Source organism: Miscanthus floridulus, chromosome 1, assembly GCF_019320115.1.
Source record: "Miscanthus floridulus cultivar M001 chromosome 1, ASM1932011v1, whole genome shotgun sequence".
NCBI lineage: Eukaryota > Viridiplantae > Streptophyta > Magnoliopsida > Poales > Poaceae > Miscanthus > Miscanthus floridulus.
This window is the reverse complement of record NC_089580.1, coordinates 70,786,887-70,803,307: the sequence shown is the minus strand read 5'-3', so window position 1 is coordinate 70,803,307 and position 16,421 is coordinate 70,786,887.

Here is a 16,421-nt window from a genome sequence, read left to right as displayed (position 1 = left end):
GATCAAGAAGGCCAACCGGCACAGACATGTCTCTAGCTTCTACAATCAGGCATCTAGGAATAAAGTAACATACAAAAGCAATTTAGCAAGGAAATATATGAAGAGCATCCCTACGCAATAATGAACGAGTCTAAAATATAAGAAACTGTACTTACAGTGTCAAGTAGCGAAGAATGGACATATCTAATGCATCTAGTGTGAAGAGGTCAAACAAATAATCTAATCCCACAACGAAAGGCTCAGTTTCTAAATCACGCCTAAAATGCTGGCACTTGAACATACCGACTATCCCATCCATTCTATTCTCTACACATGCTTTCATGTAGTAGGCATGAAGAGCAACACACCCAGATCCTGCCTTCTCAACATCTGTTGCTGATAGAATTGGCTGTCCAAATTGGAACTTAGGGTTGGCCTTTATCCATAAAGTTCCAACAGGGGCACTCTTAGATGGTTTGGTGGGTTGCGCCTCCTGCTGCTTATGCTTGCCACCCACCTATTGTTCTGTGTCACTCTTGGCTTTTCTAGGGGCTGACGAAGGTGTCGTTGTAGCATGTGAGGACTTAGTTGGCTTGTCTTCAATAGTGGCACTCTTCGCTTTCCCATCTTGTGAGGATGAAACATTGGCTACCACAAGGTCCTTTAGATTGCTTTTGGCTGACCCATCATGGCCATGCAGTGGTCTTGGTGATCTTTGAGAAGAGAGCACCTTCGGTGATACCACAATGCAACCCCTACTCCACTGGACCCTCTTGAAAAGAGCCTCTCCAAGATTTGTTATCTCACCACTTGGGGGCGGATTCAGCATAATGCCCTCATGTTCCGGATATACAAAATCAATATGTACAATGACATATCCATCCTATACTAGAAGTGAATATAGCTCATTTTGCTTTGGGAATACATGACCTGTTGCTACTACCTCCATTTTACCTCTAGGTTTGATTACAAGTGTACACGTTGTTGGCTCTGTAAGAAGGTCCACAGCATTCGGATCTGGAATTCCACCAAGTCCGTCCAACTGTGCATTGCAGACTACATCTGAGGCTGAAGCACAGCTGCTCTGCCGACCACCTACAGAGGTAGGGGTGTTGGAAGGTGACCTCAAAGGCACTCCTTGTTCACGCAGCATGTCCATGATATCCTTAGTGACCTTTGTGGTAACTTCTTGTGTCACTTGGCTCATAACTTCTTCTTTAATGGCTTCTACATCCACATTTGAACGCTTCCTCTTTCTGTACATGCTGGTGCAATCTGGCCAATACTTCCACCCATAGTAACTAGACACACCACGCATGTGCCCTGTCTATTCTGGTTGTCCCAAGACCTCTATGAGCACATCTCTTTCCCTAACCAAAGTGATCCCTGAAGCCTGAAGTTTTGCATCCTTCTCTAAAATTTGTCGAGCGACACTCTCAGTTGTTTCTGTCGCCCAATGAATCTCAGCAGTACCTTCTAAAATAACCAATGTACTCTGTGCATGCAGCCAATTCCTAGGGCGACCAGGAGGATATTTGTCCCAAGGATTACTTATGCCTGCGATGACTAATTCCCTGTCCTCCTTGAAAGGATCAAGATGCCCAAGAGGGGGGGTGAATTGGGCTAATTCTAAATTTTCTTGCAATAATTAAATCCTACGGTTAGCCCAATTAACCCCTTGTGCCTAGAAAAGTGTTTCTATCAATCCAACGCACAAAGGACGTGTAACCTATGTTCCAAACTTACTCTAGCATGGCAATTCTATGAATGTAAGAACAAGTATTGAATTGCTTAAAGTAAATGCTCAAAGTAAATGCTCAAAGTAAATAGGGAGAGAGGAACGTGGTGATGTTTTGCCAAGGTATCGAAGAGTCGCCACTCCCCACTAGTCCTCGTTGGAGCACCCGCGCAAGGGTGTAGCTCCCCCTTGATCTGCGCAAGGATCAAGTGCTCTGTACGGGTTGATTCTTTGACACTCCGTCGCGGTGAATCACCCAAAACCGCTCACAACTTGAGTTGGGTCACCCACAAGCTCCACCGGGTGATCACCAAGCTCCCAATCACCACCAAGCCGTCTAGGTGATGGCGATCACCAAGAGTAACAAGCATGAACTCTCACTTGACCACTCGAAGCCTAATGAGAACGGTGGATGCACACTTTGCTACTCTTGATTCACTAATGAGGCTACTCTCTTGGATTCACGAATCTCAATCACCTCATTAGGACCTTGCTCTTTTTGGCACTCACAAACGTGTTTCTCAGCTATTGGAATGAGCAAAAAGTGACTCCACACATGAGTGGAGCTTCTATTAATAAGGTGGCCTGAAAAATGAACCGTTATGTGCCTCTGCGGGGTGACCGGACGCTCCGGTCAGTTCAACCCGCACACCAGTGTTTAAGTGTTGACCGGACGCTGGCAGGGTCCGATCACCACTGACCGGACACGTCCGGTCGCATTAAACCCTCACTGGATGCTTACTGTACTCGACCGGATGCAGGATCCTCAGGGTCCGGTCACTATTGATCGGATGCGTCCGATCGTAGATTCACTCTTCTCAAACATTACTGGAGTCGACCGGACACTGGTCCTCAGTGTTCGATCACTCAACCACTCACCTTGGTCAAATGAACTGATCGGACCCTATGGCCAGCGTCCGGTCGCACCGGAGCCAGCGTCCGGTCACACCGAACGCAATCACCTTGGTCAAATGAACTAACCGGACCCTGTGGCCAGCGTCCGGTCGCACCGGAGCCAGCGTCCGGTCAGTATTTGACCCTCCATTCACTTCCAACTTTCGATCATATATGAATGAAGTTTGCTCCAATGGATCTAAGGGCTTTGTAGGAGCTACCTAGTGCTAGACTTAGCAAGTGTGTACCACACCTAACTCACTAGACTCATCTAGGTCAAGCTACCCATCCATACCCCCCTTAATAGTATGGCCAAAGGAAAAACAAAGTCCTAAACTACTCTAAGTGCCTCTCCAACTCCAATCGACACTTAGAACTAGTCATCCTTAACCTTGTCGTCCATTCTTTGAAAACCGAAATGATTTCCATCGTAGGGGCATGACCACCTTGATTGCCCAATTGATCTCCATTACCATGACCTAAGTTAATTGCCTCTGCAAAACACACGTTAGTCATAGTAATATTGTATTGTCATTAATCACCGAAACCCAACAAGGGGCCTAGATGCTTTCAATCTCCCCCTTTTTAGTGATTGATGACAATACCACCTCGAGTATGTGAAAGAGTGAGGTTTTTTACATGCTTGGTTCATATAAGCTTTTGTCAATAAGAACAAAAGCGTTAGGAAAGCTTATATGACCCAAGCCAATAGGATGTACTCAAAAGATATGAAATAAGCATGAGTACAAGCAATAAGGCTCATTTGCATCAGAGTATAAACGTGGAAGCAAAAGCAAATGAGCATAACACAAGTGATATGACATATCAATGAATTCAAAGTAGAGAGCACACATGTCATATATCACAATCATGTAGATATCACTATCACATAGATATAATAGTATGCATAAAAGTAAACACACGAATGCATAATAGTAATAGTGTATCACACAAATAAAACTCCAAATGTATATAATAGACTAATAGCTAACTAGACTCCCCCTAAAAGACGCTCCCCCTGAGTCTACATACTCGAACCCTCTCCCCCTTTGGCGTCAAACACCAAAACCTAAGGGTCGGTCGGTGGGGCTGCAGTGAACGAGCCGGGCGCGGAGGTACAAGGGGCAAGCTAGAACTGGGCGCCATCATCATCTGACCCTGAGCTCTGTACTGACTAACCCTCTGTGGCTGGAAGTGTCTCTGAAGCAGTTTGGGTCTGAGCTAGGGCAGGTGCTGCCTGTGATGCTGCTGGTATATCTGTCATAGGATCTAAAGATGCAACAGAAGAAGGGAGCCTCTGAGTAGTCACGACGATAGGAGCTGCTATAGAAGGACCTGGGGCATACATATGTGGCGGTGTAGCCATCCCTATCAACTCGCTAAAAGATGCTCCAAGACTCCTGGAGACTGACATGTCAGGTACAAATAGCGAGGGTGACTGATTCGGTGTGAAGCCCGTCTGATATGGTGTGAACTATGGGGCTACCACTAGCGATGATAACCACTGGGACACCTATACTGTGGGAGAAGCAAACAGAGCTAGAGGCTGTCCCTAACTCTGAAGCCCACTGGGCTATACTGCTGGAGTCGTCGTAGTGGTGGCAGGCTGAGAAAGCTAAGGTGAAGGCTGTGACTGTGGAGCCCCAAGTGCTGTTACTACATGCTGCATAAATCCCATAAGCTGCTGCTGCATGAGTAACTGCTGCTAATGCATCTGCTACTGCTGCTGCTAGAGGACCTGCTACTATCGCTGGAACTCATCCTGACAAGCCTAAAACTATGCAAAGTTGGCAACGGTCTCCTGAGCCTGTCGTGCCTGATCCTGTTGCATCCGCTCAAGAATAGCAATCAAAGCAGGGTCCATCTATGGTGCAGGTGGAGCAGAGCTAGAACTGTCGGCCTCTGCATCATGTCTGCATGGAGGCATCTGAGGAATAGGCAGGCAGTCGTCATCCAAACTGTCACTAGACTCGCTCCTCTCCTCCTGAGCCTCAAGCTGCTCCTCCTCAGTAGCGGCTATGCCTCTGATAATCTCATCCTGCTGAGCTACAGACTCTGGTACATCTGGACGATGGTGAGGCTGAGTGGGTGCCTATGGTGTGCTATGCCTGATCCTCTGTGCCATGTTATAAGCTAGAAACTCTGTGGTGGCACCTCTGTACTCTGCAACCATCTCAGGTGTCCTAACATGCACAACCTTAAGCATAAGGAATGTGATCCAATGTGCATATGGAAGCTGCCTGTGACCCTTGAAGCCCTTAGCTATCGTGTCCTCCATCTCAGACAGAAGAAGATCCCAAATATCGAACACTGTCTGCTACATCAGGGCATTGAGGAGCCAAAGCTAGAGATGAGTCAAGCCTTCTTTGTATCCCATCCTGGGAAGTAGTGTCCTCCTAATGATAGCCTCTAGGACTCTAGCTGTAGGAGTAAGGTCACTGGGGTTCCTCCTCGACCCCTCACCAAAGGGCTCATTGAAGCAATGGCGCACAAGATCTATATGGGGCACCAAACCACCATGAGGGCACCTGGGAGGCTGTTGCTGTCCATAATATACCTCATGTAACCTGACAGGCTGCTCCTATAACCTCAGTATCTCCCTGGCCCTCTGACTCATCATCTTGTAGTCTCTGCCTCTGAATGCTAAGTGAATATATCTATGGTGTGGGTCAATATAGAGAGAAACATAAAACTGATGAACCCAGGATGGAACATATACTCCAGTCCATCCAATCAAATCTGTCAGCCCTGGTAGATATGCAAGGTAGGGATGAATATATTCTCTAGCTACTGCGACTATAGCCTCAATGCTGCAAACCCGCTGAGATCTAAAAATGGCTCCACTGTTCAGATATGCATTGTAGAAGTCTTCCTAGAGTGGTGTATAGAATCCCTCTAAAGCTCTTTCATCCCTCCTGGGTGGAAACCACACATCAAACTCCATAAAGCAAAGCTGCTGAACCTGCTTGGCCATGGCGGCCCTCAAGTCAAGGTGGGTCACTAGAGGCGGACCCTATGGACAAGGTGGTGGACATGATCCCCTCCGCTGTGTCGGCGGCCTCAGTGACACTAGAACCTAGGTACAACTAGAGCGGCGTAGTAGTGGCTAGGGTGCCTGCTCGGTCTCCTTGGCCTCCTCGGCCTGCTGGCCCTCCTGAGTCTACTATGACGGCTATCCCTCCTGTGTCTCCTGAGCTAGCTGAGGCTCTACTGGTGGGGGCTGCTGCTATGACTCCTGCTATGACTCCCCTTGAGGCTGAGGATCCACAACTGGAAGACGTCGTCCTACCATCATGACAGTCCCAGGTGGACTACCATGAAGACCCTCAATGCGCTCAAGTCTACCCTATGCGTCTGGTGCCAGATGATCTACAATGACAACTCCACTGCGGGCACCTCCTCTCTCGGCACACTCTGTGGCCTCAGCAACTGCTGTTGCTCTCGCTGTCTCTGCATCAAGGTACTTGCGCTTCTTTGATGCAACCTGCTTTGTCACCTTGCCTTTAGGTCCTATAGGCTGGCGAGGCGAGGGCCTCCAATCCTTATCTCCTGGACCACCACCAACATTCTTGGTGTGAGCCATCTGATCTGACTAGAACCACTGCCGCTGACAAGATCAACTGTCCACTGACACTTTTGAGGCTTGGCCTCGATCCGTACTCGCGAGCTTGGCTTCGAGTTGACTGACAACTGCCACTAACACCTCAACGGCACCGACTCACTGCACGATGGAATAGATGGATATACAAGTAAATATGATATATCTAATAGATGCGAAACCTTATGAGAGCAAGCAATGTAGGTACAAGATTGAATCGACTGGCTTGCTACCTGACGAACCAATAATCCGAAGAAAAGGAGAGATGCGTCACACGGGGGGAACACCGGGACCATTAGGGTTAGGGTTCACGATGAATCGATGGCCCTGATTGCAATTTGAAGTTAATGCTTGTAATAGCAGTGTGGGTTAGGTCACGATGGCGTTGAAGTAAGGGCTTACCGGCATGGAGCAATGGGTGAAAGCTAGCAGTGAATCTTGGCGGCGAGGACTGATGGCGGAGCAGGGACACCGGAGCTTGGCACGGCAGCTTGGTGGTGCATAGGAACGGCGTGGCGCTAGGGCAGGCGTGACACAGGGAGGCGCTGGCGACGCGAGAGCAGGCGGTGGTGTGTGCGCGGGCTAGTGGCGGCGTGCGCGTGGGCTGGCGGCGGCGTGCGCGTGAGCTGGCGGCGGCATGCGCGTGGGCTGGCGGCGGCGTGCTTGTGGCTGGAGACTACGGCTACGGCGACTCACGGCGGCTAGGGCTTAGTGGATGCGGTGCAAGGTACGGTACATGAGAATATATGAGTCCCCCGATGCGACAGGAAAGGAAAGAAGAGAAGAGATTGAAAGCCGCACGAGATCTAATGACCGGACGCTCCGGTGGTAGCGACCGGACGCTACCACCTAGCATCCAGTCGATTCCAAAGAGGTCCAATTCCTCTGGAATTGCGACCGGACGCGTCCAGTGGTCCATGACCCAACGCAGCCAGAGTTCGGTTAGTTGCCTTTAACGCCATGTAGATCGACCAGACACTGGAACCCTTCCTGATCGGATGCTCAAACTCAGAGTCCGGTCACTCCTTCAGCTTCCGTTCACCTCCTGTGAACTGACCGGACACTAGACATCAGAGTCCGGTGCAGTGTCCGGTCACTCCTTTTCCAGTAAGTCTTCAATGTTCCTCCGCGCTGCCTGTTCCCAATCAAGTCTCAACTCAAATAAGATCCAAATAAACACCAATTAGGACTGATGTGAGTGACCTCTCTCAAACCCTCATATTTTCAAAATATTTTGCCTTGGGCTATAGCTCTTTTTAAGAAAATAGGCAATAAGAGGGCAAATGGAACAAAACGACAAAACAACATTCATGCATATGCAATACTTGTAAGTAAATCTAGTTGCTTGTCAAGTTTGATCCAAGGTTAAGCTTCTTCACACGCTTTTCGGCGGTTATCTTAACCATGTTAGACAAGCCCTATATGCATTATAAAGCATTAAACATGTTGTATATTACAATACAATGCAAGGCTCAATTTTTAGTGAAGTTGCTAAAATCAAGTACGTTGAGCTCATTCCGCAATCTACAAAATGTAGCCTCATCTAGCGGTTTAGTGAAGATGTCCGCTAATTGATCTTCGGTTCTTACACCTTCTAGTGATATATCATTTTTAGCAACATGATCTCTTAGAAAGTGATGGCAGATATCTATGTGCTTGGTGCGAGAGTGTTGAACCAGATTATTTGCAAGTTTTACCGCACTTTCATTATCGCACAAAAGAGGTACCTTTTCTAGAACTACACCATAGTCTAGCAAAGTTTGTTTCATGTATAATATTTGTGCACAACAAGCACCCGTGGCAATGTATTCCGCTTTGGTGGTGGACAAAGCCACACTATTTTGTTTCTTGGAGGACTAAGACACAAGTGATCTACCAAGCAAATGGCACCCTCCGGATGTGCTCTTTCTATCAACTTTGCAACCGGCATAATCCGAATCAGAATAGCCAACTAATTCAAATATAGCTCCTTTGGGATACCAAAGACCAATGCTTGGTGTGTGCTTAAGATACCTAAGGATTCTTTTTATGACAATTAAATATGTTTTCTTAGGATTAGCTCGAAATCTAGCACACATACACACACTAAACATGATGTCGGGCCTAGATGCGGTTAAATATAATAAGCTACCAATCATAGAATGGTAGAGAGTTTGATCAACCGGGTTACCTCCCTCATCTAGGTCGAGATGTCCATTGGTAGGCATTGGTGTCTTGATTGGCTTACATTCATCCATCTTGAATCTCTTGAGAAGATCTTCTGTGTATTTCTCTTGAGAGATGAAGATGCCTTCTTCCATTTGCTTGACTTGAAAACCAAGAAAGAATGTAAGCTCACCAATCATGGACATCTCGAACTCCTTCGACATCAATTCACCAAATTCTTTGCATGAGTCTTCATTTGATGATCCAAAGATGATATCATCAACATATACTTGACAAATGAAGATATGCTCATCAAGCTTCTTGGTGAATAGTGTGGTGTCGACCTTCCCAATGGTGAAGCCCTTCTCAATGAGGAAGTCCCGAAGGCGCTCATACCAAGCTCTTGGGGCTTGCTTAAGCCCATATAGTGCCTTGAACAACTTATAAACATGATTAGGATATCTAGGGTCTTCAAACCCGGGAGGTTGATCAACATAGACTAGTTCATTAATAAAGCCATTTAAAAATACACTTTTCACATCCATTTGATATAGTTTCATTTCATGATGTGATGCATATGCAATTAGGATACGGATGGCTTCTAATCTTGCAACCGGTGCAAAGGTCTCTCCAAAATCCAAACCTTCAACTTGGGAGAACCCCTTTGCAACTAGTCTTGCCTTGTTCCTTACAATGACACCTTGATCATCTTGCTTGTTACGGAACACCCACTTTGTTCCAATGACTCTTGCACCTTTTGGTCGCTCTTCAAGAGTCCAAACTTCATTGCGAGTGAAGTTGTTCAACTCTTCATGCATGGCATTGATCCAATCCGGATCTTTGAGAGCTCTTCTACCTTGGTAGGCTCATAGCAAGAGACAAAAGAGTGATGAGCAATAAATGAAGCAAGTTTTTGAGATCGAGTCATTACACCCTTTGATGGACTCCCTATGATGAGATCTTGTGGATGATCTTGTAGGAGAGGTGTATTTCTTCTATTGACCACTTGAGGAGGAGGTTGTGGAGCATCAACATCTTGTGCTTGTACCACCATTTGCTCATGGGAGACATGAGTATCTTCATTTTCTACTCTCCCATCTTTTTCACCATCTTGTGGCACACTTGATGAAGAAGGTTGATCAATGACTTGTACATCATCTTCATCATCTTTTGGCTTGATGTCTCCCACCAGAATATTCTTCATAGCCTCCCTCAATGGTTCATCACCTACATCATCAAGATTCTCATGTGCTCCTTGGGAGTCGTTAGATTCATTAAATTTCACATCATATGTTTCTTCAACCAAGCCGGTGGCATGATTAAATACTCTATATGCTTTGGACTTTGATGAGTAACCAACAAGAAAACCAATATCACAACGTCTTTAAAACTTCCCTAGGTGTTGCCGCTTCTTGTAGATGTACCATTTGCAACCAAAACCCTAAAGAAGGAGACGTCCGGCTTCTTCCCATTGAGCAACTCATAAGGTGTCTTGCCAAGGAACTTTTGAAGGAATAGGCAGTTTGATGCATATCATGCGGTGTTGATTGCTTCCGTCCATAGAGCTTCGGGGGTGTTGTACTCATCTAGCATTGTCCTTGCAAGAGTGATCAAAGTCTAGTTCTTCCTCTCAACTACACCATTTTGTTGAGGAGTATAAGTTGCGGAGACTTCATGTTTGATTCCAACTTTATCACAATAAGCTTCTATGTTTGTGTTGTCAAATTCTTTCCCATTGTCACTTCTTATCTTCTTGAGCTTTACTTCAAATTCATTTTGTGCTCTCTTGGCAAACTTCTTGAAACAAGATGCAACTTTGGATTTGTCATGAAGAAAGAATACCCATGTATACCTTGAATAGTCATCAACAATCACAAGACAATAAAGATTTCCTCCCAAACTCTTGTATGTTGTTGGTACAAATAAATCCATGTGAAGGAGTTCTAGCACTCTTGTGGTTGACATGAAAGCTTTTGTTGGATGGGTATTTGCAACTTGCTTGCTGGCTTGACATGCACTACAAAGCTTATCCTTCTCAAACTTCACATCCTTCAACCCTCTCACCAAATCATTCTTCATTAGCTTCTTGAGTGAACTCATACCAACATGAGCAAGTCTTCTATGCCATAGCCACCCAAGTGTTGTTTTGGTGAATAGGCAAGTCTTCAAATTTGCATCTTTGGAGGTGAAGTCCACTAGATATAAGTTGTTGTATCTAAATCCATTGAATATCACTAGATTATCATCTACCTTGGATACAACAACCTCCTTCTCGGTGAACAAGCATTGGAAGCCAAGATCACACAATTGTCCAACGGATAGCAAGTTGAAACTCAAAGAAGCAACATATAGCACATTGGAGATGGAATGATCATTTGATATTGCCACTTTGCCCAATCCTTTAACCTTTCCCTTTGAGTTATCTCCAAATGTTATTTTCTCTTGTCCATCTACCTCTTCATCTAGTGAGGTGAACATACGAGGATCACCGGTCATATGTTGAGTGTAACCACTATCAATAACCCAATGACTTTCACCGGTCTTGTAGTTCACCTACACACAAGAGATTCAAGCTTTATGAACCCAAACTTGTTGAGGGCCCTTCACCTTCTCAACAAGTGACTTAGCCACCCAAATCTTCTTAGGCCTATTCTTGTTAGGGGGTCCTAAGAACATGACTTTCATCTTTCCACTAGAATCCTTTCTAAGCATGTAGTGAGCATTGAAGGCAAAGGGTCTAGCATGCTTGGGCAAGGGTTTTGGCGGTGGAGTTTGGCACTCATGAGCAAAGTGGCCTTCTTGTCCACACTCAAAACATCTCTTTGGCTTTGGCTTTGGCTTTGATTGTTGTTGTTGAGCTTGAGCCTTCTTCTTCTCTACACTTGCCACATATCCAATGCCACTTCTATCCATCTTCATGATAGTGTTCATGAGTAGCTCACTTTGGAGGTGCTTGCCTCTAGCAAACTTGCTCAACCCAATCTTGAGATGCTCTTTCTTCAACTTGAGCTTCTTATTTTCTTCCTTTAGAGCATCATCTTTCTTCTCTTCCTTGAGCTTCTTGTTTTCTTCTTTGAGCTTCTCATTCTCAAGGATCAATTCTTCATCATGATCAAGAGTTTCTAGCACAATGGCGTTGTGGCTTTTGATCTCCTCAAGATCTTTCTTGAGCTTCTCATTATCACTCTTGATCTTGATATACTCATCATAGTCATTACACTCAACCACTTGCTTGCCTTTGCCACTAGATCCTTGCTCAATGCTCTCATCAATTAAATCATCACATGATGTAGCTATATCAATCTTAACAACATGGTTAGTAGCATCATGTGGCTCATTTGGTAAAAATTCTTGAGCAATAACAAGAGTATCATGATTGATCTTAAGAGTAGTGTATTCATCTTTTAGCTTGTTGTGGCTAGTGATGAGCTCATTATGCACCCACTCAAGTTTATCATGTTTATCTTTAAGCTCTTTCTTAGAAGATTTGAGCTCCTTGAGTTTAGATGATATAGCATCATTTGTTTCTTTAAGCTCAACATTAGCCTTTTCCAATGTATCGCATTTAGCTAAGAGTGAATCATTTTTAGCATCAAGCTTTTCATTTTTAGCTCTACTCTTTCTAATGATCTTAGTGTATTTTCTTAGTATTTTGATAAGATCATCATATGAAGGTGAATCATCATCATCGCTATCGCTATCATCATCGCTAGCTTGCTCATCATGACTACTATCATCATTATTGGTTACCTTGCGTTCACCCTTGGCCATAAGGCATAGGTGTGTAGAGGATGATGACGATGGTGGCGGTGAAGATGAAAGATCAATAGCAATGGTGGCCACCTTCTCATCTTCACTATCATCATCGGATGATCCACTAGATGAATCAATGTCCGTGAGCCAATCACCGATGATGTAGGCCTTTCCACTCTTCTTCTTCTTGAGGAAGTCCCTCTTTTTGCCATCTCTCTTCTTGTATGGCTTGTTCTTCTTCTTCTCATCTTCATCTTCGTTACTTGAGTCATCTTTCTTGCCCTTGTTCTTGTTCTTGAACTTGTTCTTCTTGGGCTTGGTGCATTGATGTGCTAGATGACCAAGTTCACCACAATTGAAGCAATCCATTTCGGAGATTGGCTTTCTTCTAGAGCTTGTGAAGAACTTCTTCTTCTTGCCGTCGAACTTGATGCCACTCTTGTTTAGCTTCTTTAGCATTTTGGCGGCTTTCTTCACCATGAGAGCAAGATCTTCATCTTTATCTTCTTCATCACTTGAGCTCTCATACTCAAGTCTTGCTTTGCCCTTATCTTGGCTAGCTTTGAATGCTAGGTCCTTTTCTTTCTTCTTGGTAGAGGATGAGCCATCTTGTGGCGTGATGTGCATGTACATCTCATAAGCATTGATCTTTCCCAAGATTTGTGTCGATGTAGCGGTGGAAAGATCACCTTGGTGTAGCACGGTCACAATATGCCCATATTTGTCAATGGGGAGGACACTCAAGATCTTTCTCACAACGTCGGATGGTGACATTTGAGTGAGTCCAAGCCCATTGACTTCCTCTACAAGAACATTCAAACGTGAATACATCTCATTAGCACATTCTTTGGGAAGCATCTCAAATGAATTTAGCTTTTTAATCATAAGATGATAGCGTTCCTCACGCTCATTCTTGGTTCCCTCATGGAGCTCACAAACGTCCGACCATAGTGCATGGGTGTCGCAGAACCAACCAATTTATAAGAGTACAAGTACAATGGCAGCCCACAAGCGGCCGCACTGTCATACTTGAACCCATATAAACTCGGTAGTCCGTCGAGTACCACGACGGGTCTCGATAAACGATTTACAACAACCAAGATCGTACATGATTCAACATACATGCCACATAATACATAAAGTTCACAGATACATTTCATCATCAGAGTACGAATAAAAGTTATTACAAACCAAGTTTGATAGATAAAGCGGAAGCAATTAAGTTCGAAAATAAAGTTCCAACATAGTTTGATACAGTGCCAAGTAGGATCATGGTCCACAAAAGCAAAGATAGGGATTAATAAAGAAGCCTGCCCAAGGCTTACTCCTCATCCACGGCGGGATAGAAGCAACTCTTGCAATAACCATGATACACAGTGCCATCTGCAACAATGGGAAAATAAAACCCTGAGTACGAGAAGGTACTCAGCTAGACTTACCCATCATAAACCAGAAATAAAATGACTCCATGGATTATGCAAGGCTGTATAAGTGGAGATAGCTTGACAATATTTTGCATAAAGGCAAATGACTTAGTTGTACAATTAGGATTCCTTTATCAATTAATTATGTCTATCCATCTCTAGATTAGCAACTATCATGTGCCAAACATGTGATAGATCAATTTAAAAGCATACAATAGTAACCATAGCAGGTATTGTACTTTCATATTCATTCGAACCATCATGTTCCATAACACAGTTACTACGATGTTGGGATTAGCCAAGTTTCTCACTATCCGGGAGAGATGGCGATTCGAATCGATTTCAACCAGCTGGGAATTTATTCCTAACACAAACCCAGGCATACCGCGTGAAGGCAGCCTTAGGTCACCTTTGGTATAACTCAGGTCCACATTTCATGGGTCCATACCGCACCGCACAATCTGGGACACCAGATGCCAGGACGTTCAGGCCTAGCCTGCCCTTGGGCTCAGTCTGATCGTCCCTCGGAAGGAGCGCACAACAGAACGGGTCCCGGCCTAAGTTGAGCTACTCGGCTTCGCGGTCGGAACGAGTTATCCGGCCAGCTAAGTGAGAGGCATGCGTTCAATCTTGTCAGAAGTGCCAACAACGGTACGGTCCTTAATCGACGTAGACAGGGATAGATCCACACCCAAGACCTCCATGTCTTGTTGCTTCTCTATCGACATCCCGCTCGGTCTCGATTTTCTTTTACCCCATGGTTCTGTTCCACGATAGCAAATATAACCAACCGTGCTTCGGTATCCACCTATATCTCGCAGGTGACAGGACATCACCCGACTTCTACCAGTCTAAGCATGGCTAAGCATATATTCGATCCTGGACCTATACCGGTTAAAGGTGTAATATCTAGACAAGGAATGTATATGCATCAAGTGGTCCCATTCAACTCTTATAACCTAATGCATCAATCATAAATACTTAAGTAATCATTTGTAAAATACTGGGAGACTTAGAATGCTCCGAGGCTTGCCTCGCAGAAAGGAAGTGGGGCGGTGGTCAGGACACTCTAGAAGCTCTTCAGGATTCTATTCCACGCCTTTGGGAGCTGCGACTTGAGGATTCTCCTACTGGTCCCCTTCCTCTACCTCGTCGAATTCCAGCAACGTTATTTCTTCCTCCGATCCTAGATGCATGAATGTGGCATAAGATATCGTGAATGCATATATGTTAACAAGTGCATCATGTTCTACTGAGTAGGTGCATCTCTCTTCTTGATTATGTAACTAATTACTTCGACAATGCATCTACTACTTCACAAACAGCAGCTACTTATTTTACTCATAACTGGAGTTCTAATTATCCAAATGTAGTGATCCTGGACTTTCTAGAAAGCTTATAAAATTACCTATAACTTTGTTATTAACCATTTTTACAGTAAACATCATTTTTATCATGCAACTTATCAAACTCCAGAATCTATCCGGAATCCTTCCAATTTGCATTACAAAGTAACAATACTTCTACTTCATGTAATCATTCAAAGTTTGACAACACAAAGTCTACCAACAGTTTAAGCATACAAAATACATCTAAGAAAATATAATAGTGAAGCCCAAACTATTTCTTTATATGCCTTTATTATTTTATTTGGATACATAGGTTAAATAATAAATATATATCAAATGTGCATAAAAAATTCTTAAAAATTGACAGTGCCTTACTAATTCTACCAAAAGACTACTGTAAAAGTTTCATACTATTTTATTTAGTAAAACACCCTATACAAAAAAGACAAAGCATAAATGCTTAAAATAGCATAAATAGAAAACCCTAGTGAAAAGTGTCAAGCAACAGATTTCCTATTTTTCTTAGCATCCTTATGGTACTAGGATTACCCCAACAAATTTCATGAATTTTGGATTCATAAATAATTTATAAAAATTCATACAAGGATTAACTATTTATAAAAGAAAAATCTATAACTATAATTCTACACATGCACTGATCCTCAAATTTTTACCAGAGCTCATACATGACAAGAATAGCTTACCACAAAAATTTCATAATTTTTGGAGCACAGGAACTCTAGATATAAAATAAACAAATTTGCATGCATTCAAAAACATATTTCAAACTTCCATTTAAATCTTCCAAAATTTCTTCTGTAAGTGTCAAGATCATATTTTTCTTAAATACTACACTTCCTAAGGAACACTACCAAATTTATTGCACAATTTTTGAAGCTACCAAACTAGAGATCTAAAAATCACAAAACACATGAAATCTGAATTCAAAATGAACTAGCTTTCAATACTGTTGTCGCTGACCGGTGGGACCCGCTGATAGGGGACCCCACACGTCATTGAGACAAGAACAGAGCAGCTACGCTGCGCGACGGTGGCGTGGCCAAAGCTCGCCGACGGCGAACTCATCGGCGGTGACATCATCACTACGTGATCTACTCAACCTCGCGCACACGTTGCACTACTTGGTGGGACCTCTCATCGGAGCTAGCGACTACGGTGGCGCCAATGGCGGGGCGGAGGTGCAGGTCGATGGCGTTACGCCGGTGGAAGCCACGGCGACTCGACCTAGAGCTTTGATGAGCATAACTGAGCTACGATGAACCTATCTAGCGCTCTATCGTGGCCTATAGTGGTCGGGTTGGGTCTGACCACGGCGACGGGGGTGGCGGCGGAGCTCCAGCAAGGCTGTGTGCGGGGCTGGAGCTTACCGAGCACCGGCAGCGTGCATGGGTGGGTGCGGTGAGCTGCAGGGGTGGTGGTGGAGGGCTGCGGTGGTGATGGAGGAGCTAGGCGCGAGCTGGCGCCTTCAACGGTGATGGCAGGCTCTCGGCACCGAGGCTACAGCTGCTGCAGGCGAGTGG